At 51.4% G+C, this 6000-nt stretch overlaps 1 protein-coding gene across 2 annotated transcripts in view; it reads left to right on the top strand.

Annotated features, from left to right (window-relative positions):
- Window positions 1-1766: 1766 nt before the first annotated feature.
- The window catches only part of ATAD1 (ATPase family AAA domain containing 1), a 50295-nt gene continuing 46061 nt past the window's right edge, over window positions 1767-6000 (top strand). For both annotated transcript variants that reach the window (XM_031956983.1, XM_031956981.1), the window contains exons 1-3: window positions 1767-1908; window positions 2840-2903; window positions 4884-5022. The gene's annotated coding sequence lies outside the window, so the exon portion shown is untranslated. The remainder of the gene's footprint in view (window positions 1909-2839; window positions 2904-4883; window positions 5023-6000) is intronic.

The following is a 6000-nucleotide window of genomic DNA, read 5'->3' as shown; positions in this document are numbered from 1 at the left end:
CCCCCTTTTCTTCGTGATTGGACCTCAGTTCTCACCCACGGATAATTTCTCTTCCCAAACACACCTTCCTGATGGAGCACATCGGGAGGGAGGAGCCTGCAGCCCCTTTGCCAGGGGGGGATTCCCATCATACATCAGTAAAATGGCATCTCTCTGATGAATGTGCGAGGCAGGGCCCCAGCCTTGTCACCTCCAGGTGATACAGAGAAAATCCAGTTCCTGAGACTGCAGAGCTGAGGACCAGACCTCTGGACTTTGGGCAGCTCCTCTCGGGGAGAGCGCTGTCAGAGGCCCGGCCTGAGGAGGCTGCCTGGCATTCAGGGCCAAATGGTTCATTTCTATTCCACGGTAGATGGGGAGAAGGAGACACAGAAACGGAACCAGAGGCAAAGAGACAGCGAGGGGCAAAGGGTACACAGAGAAAGACATCTAGGGACGGAGACAAAAGAGAGAGAGAAACAGAGACAGAGAGAAGGAAGAGAGAAAGAAAATGAGAGAGAGACAGAGGCAGAAACAAGCAGAGAGAGAGACAGAGAGACAGAGACAGATAATGTGAGAGAGAGAGAGAGAGAGAGAGAGAGAGAGAGAGAGAGAGAGAGAGAGAGAAAGAAAGAGACACGGAGAGAGAGACTTTCTATTCCTTGCCTGCAAAAGGGGCTCTCAATGGGACTGGTCAGACTCACCCAGTTGTGCACGAGCTCTCTGGGTGTTTCATTAGTTGTCACACAAAGTAAGCAAACTGGAAGCAGGTCCCTGGTCCACAGGATGGACCCTCCATGATGAGACCCTGGGAGGGCCACGCGTGGTGACTGTCAGTTGGCCCCTTCCCTCAAGAGGCCCTTGCAGCTCAAGGACAAGGACACACAAGGATCTGAGACTCCAGGGGCCTCTCCTCCAAACCCTTGTTGGATTAAGGGAACAAGGCCTTTCCTGTGGGAAGAAAGCCTCCAAACCACAGACCCCCCCCCCAGCAGTCATGTGAGTGAGTGCCAGGGGTCTGGGCCCCTCCCCAGCCCATGCTGGGGCTCCAAGGTCAAAGGAAAGACAGTCTGCTCTCAACCACCTCACACTCCCTGAGGGGGTCCCACCCATATAAAAGTGAGGGGTACACAAAGGCTTGGGGGGGCGAGGAAAGGCTTCCCCCAGGAAGTGGCTCAGTGCCTAAGAGGCAGTGGGGAGGAAGCAGGGGCTTCCAGGCCCTGGGGACAAAGGAGTTCTAAATTCAATCTGTCTTTGACATGGACTGACAGCAAGCTTACCCCAACATTAGGCTGGGGCCAGATTACAAAAGGCCGTGTAGCACCCAGAAGAAATAGGGAGCCACTGAAGCTTCCAGAGGGGGTGAAGGCCAGGCTTGTGTTCTAAGAGGAGTCTGGGGGGCTCTAGGGTGATGGGCTGTAGCAGCTGAGAGAAGGGGATGTTTCCTGAGCTGTTGGGGGAGCAGAGCAGAAATCACAGGGTGACTGACTGTGATGGGGTACGGGTGGAGGGATGAGGTATAAATGGACCGACCCCTCCAGATTGGACCCCCCGGAGGCTGGACCTGGCTTAATGCTGCTCTCTCTTACAATGGGAGTCCTTTTGTGGAGCACACCATCCTCCAAGCCAGAAGCGGTCCCTTTGGGGAGGCCGGCAGAGTGCCCAGTGACGTCAGCCCGGCCCCGGCTTCTCTTGGCCAGTCCCTGATATTGTGACATGGGCCGTGGATCACAGCCTCTCCTTCCCTCCCCCTCAGAGTTCTCTGCAGCTGGGAGAGCCAGGCCTGCGTGATGTCACTTCCCCTCTGGACCAGTTAGTTCCCTGGCATGTCGCCCCTAAAATGGAAAGATGATGGTGCCGGCAAAAGGCCTGAGCGCGCAGAGCAGTAGAGGGCCAGCCAAGAACCACCCCCCTGCAAGCTGCCCGGAGGTACCATGCCCCTTCCCACAAGCTTAGCTGCTGGCTTGGACCCTGACCCCGGCCCTGCGCTCACCCCCCCCCCTCCCCAGGGCCCAGGGGGCAGAAAAGAACAGGGGAGTGTGGAGTCTGAGGCCGGGAGTCCCGACTCTGACCAGGTCATTCACTACAGGCCTAGTGGGCTCACAAGATGAGGGAGCGGGACTCCCTGCTGCCAGGTGGGAATCTGGGGGGAGACTCTCCCAGCCCCAACATGACCCCCCCAGACAGGGACTGTCTCTCTCCACGCCTTCCCCCAGCACCTTGTGACCCGTGCATGCTCCTCCAGCAAGCTCCTAAGGTCCGGGGCACTGGGTGAGCCCTGCAGAATCCGGACCTGGGACCCACTGCTCTATGTCTTCCTGGACTTCCCCTCTAACCTCTGGCCTTGCCACTTCTCTATCCAAAGGCTTAAATCCACTGAAGTCCCAATGTTTGCATTCTGCCCCCAAGAGGAAACCCATCTTGAAGGTCCCTGGCCCTTTGTGAATTACAAAGCAAGGAGCCCCTTTTCTTGCCGGCTGCCCCCATCGTGTGGCTTGCTCTGTCTTAGCCACGATGGTTACTTTTGTTTTAGCAAAGTTCCAAAAGCCAGAAATGGCCCCCACCCAAGTAACACGGGGCCTTTGGGCCAGACTTGTAAGAGGAAAAAATCTCTCTCCCAAGCTAAGTTGTTTTCATTCTGTTCCACCAGCATTTATTCCAATGTGCACAGCACGGAGTGAGGGACACAGCTGGTGGGGGGCACCGAGAGGAGCACAAAACTTAGATAAAATGGAGTCCCCGACTTCATGCAGTTTCCAGTCTAATAGGCCAGTGGGTCTCACAGTCGTATACATCAATATGCCAGTTTTTAAAATAAATATTTTATGAAATCTCTGTTATCTCTGTCATTTCTGAACAGGCCATCTTCCCCTGTCCCGCCAAGAGGCCTCCCTAATAACAACCACCAAAAAGATACAGTTCAGGTAAACAGATGAACCCCTGGCCATGGCTGAGAAGGTGGGCCTCCTTCTGCGGCCCCCGGCCCTTGGGTGGGAAGGGGGAGCTCCATTTCCCATCAGTCCTTGTGGGTAAAACCAAGATCTGTCCCTCCATATGCCTAATAATACAGTTGGGCAGCAACATCTTCCTCCTTCGGTGCTTCTAAAACTGAACTCCAATTGAGAATAGATTTCATTTTTATATCGTGTCATCGGGGAGGTGCCGAACTATTTAATTACTTCTTTATCCTCCATTACCAACATTGGTAGGGCCACAAATGCCAACCTAAGGCACAGCCCGTGAAAGACTGTAATCTTAAGGGCAGAGACTGTTCCATTTTTCTTTATATTCCCAGTGTCCAGTACTGGGCACACAGTAGGCACTTAATATTTGTTGAATTGATTTGAGAAGAGAGAAGGAAAAGAGAGGGACTGAAGGGAAAAGACAAGGAGAGAAAGCAGGGAGGAAGGAGAAGGAGATGGAGGGAAGAAGGTCACCAACCTCTTTGTCTTGGGTCCCAGGCTGACCAAAGGGCACGGGGTCATTGGTATCACATCCTGAGAAATCACAAAGGAGACAAAACAAATAGGAAAAAAGAATGGGAAAAGGGAAAAAGAAAAGGGGCCCATCTTGGGAAGGTTGTCAAGGGCCCTGAGAAATCACTGGGCGACCATGGCCTACTGTCTCTCGTTCTAGAGTCCTGGGACCTCCCCAACAATCACTCAATTCTATTCTAGTTCCATTCCGAGGAAAGCTCCTTTTCTTTCCTTGATAGCTGGGTTTTGGTCCAGAACAGTGACTTCATCCACATGGCAGAATTCCCACTGTAGAAACTTCTTACACTAATGTATACTGGCCACTCATCTATACTCTCTGAGAGCCATCGGGGGCATTCAAAGCCTAAGTCACTTGCCCCTGCTCACACGGCTCTTCAGTGTCAGGCCTTGAACTCAGGTTTTCCTTACTCCAAGGATGGTCCTTCGTCCATCTCTGATACGTTTCTCTTCTTCAGTGATCGTTAAGAATCCATAACATTAAAATGATTTCCAGCAGATTGCTTTTCACAGTTATTAGTGACAGAATTGTTAATATGATCATATTTCTACAGTGGAAAAGAACCTCAGAAATCTTATAGTCCGACCCTCTCCTTAGACAGGTGAGGAAAGAACTCCTAAAGAGATGGAGTGATTTGCCCAAAGTAAAGCAGGGAATAAGTGGCAGGAACAGGGTTTGCACTCAGACCCAGTGACTCCAAATTCAGCATTTACTACACAACCTCAAACTACAAGTCTTATAAGAGTCCAATGAGACAACATCTGTAAATCGCTTTGTATAGTGCTCCTTCTACCAGGGGACGACCCTGCTAAATCGCTTTGTATAGTGCTCCCTCTATTGGGATGGCTCTCCAAATCACTTTGTATAGTGCTCCCTCTATCCAGGATGACTCTAACAGACTATCCCTGAACCCATAGCAGTTTTGGAAGCTGCTGCTACAAGGTCCTAGGGGACAAAAGTCCTTGTTAAGGAGCTCCCACTGGTGTGTTCCCAATAACAATTACATATTAACTTTAATAAAAGTATCTATACAGCAAGTGTAAGATGAGTGATTGGTATAAAACATCCCTTTGGTACAGAATGAATAAGCACAAGGTCCCTGGGGAAAGTGGGTTCAGATGCAGAATAGAATGGCAGGGAGGAGGAGATGTAACCGAGGTGCCTCCCGTTTCTGACCCTGTGGCTTTTTCTCCCCTCGTAGAGTCTTTACGAAGTTCTCCCAGGTTTCCCTTCCTGTTGGGCTCCACGGTCCCCTTCCCATGCCCACAGCCAGCACGTGTCTCCCTCAGGGGGGAAGGCATCCCCCCGAGCTGTCCCTGTCGTTGGATGATTCCCTTTCAACGTCCATCTGCAGCCATTACTGTCACCTGTCCCTCTGCCCCCTGGCCACTGCTACTGTTGCCTTTCAGCTCTGAACATCAATGGGACCTCAGATAGGATCTCTGGACTTCCCAGACTCACAAGGTCAACTGGACACTTCCATCCTGGAATCCTAAAATCAGGAAATAGTAAACACAGAGAGACCGAGGTGGATCACACTGTGATCAGGTAGGAGATATGGCTACTGCCCTGCTTCCTGGTGCCCTGAGGGGGAAGAGAGGGAGAGAGAAGGAGTCTCTCCTGTAAACCCACCGAGTTCTGGCTCAGTTCTTCCAGCCCCCGACCAGTCAGCATGGTTCTTAATCATCACGCGGTACCAGCCCCTCAGTGACTCGTGGCCAGGTTGGTTTTCCCCCTAGCTTCCACATGATGGAACTGAAACCAGTCAGGGAGAACCTGTGTGTGCTGGGGCTTCCTTCCGGCCCTGCACGGGGCAGAATACCTTAAAACTATATAGAATGCCTGTCTGTCCATCATCATCATCATCATGCCAGTCTCTGGGGTCTTTCCCTTTCTCATTGGCAATGATGATTATGCCCTTAGTCATTAAGCATAGACCCTGGGCCAAGCACTGCATGAAGCCCTGAGGATGTAAAGAAAGAAGTCCTTGCTTTCAGGGAACCCACTGTCTCCTGGAGGCTGCTCCATGCACATGACCCCACATAGACATGGTATAGACAGGACAAACTGGAAATTATTTGGGGAAAAGGCACCAACCTAAGGAGGACTGGGAAAGGCTTCTTGCAGAAGGGGGATTGTGGCTAGGCTTTGAAGGAAGCCGGGGAAAGCAGGACACAGAAGTAAGGAGGGAGAGCATTCTGGGCTTGGGGACAGCCAGGGAAAGGCCAGAAGCCAAGAGGTGGAGGGTCTTGTGTGAGGGGCCTCTCTGGGAGGGATTCTCAGAGTAAATAAGTCATTCAGAGTTGCTTATCGCCCAGGATTGCCGTTACTCTGTATAATATGCTTCTAGTTCTGCTCACTTCACTTTGCATCAGTTCACATAAGTCTTTCCAGGTTTTTCTGAAATCTGCCTGATTTTCTGAAATCATTAGTTACAGAATCATTCACAGTCTGATATTAAAAACAGTGAATTAAAGTGATGAAAAGTCCACTGAATTGGACCATGGCCTAAGACACTATCACTGA

The sequence above is a fragment of the Sarcophilus harrisii genome, chromosome 2, assembly GCF_902635505.1.
Source record: "Sarcophilus harrisii chromosome 2, mSarHar1.11, whole genome shotgun sequence".
NCBI lineage: Eukaryota > Metazoa > Chordata > Mammalia > Dasyuromorphia > Dasyuridae > Sarcophilus > Sarcophilus harrisii.
The sequence above is the reverse complement of the archived record's forward strand: the minus strand, read 5'-3'. Positions and strand labels throughout refer to the sequence as shown.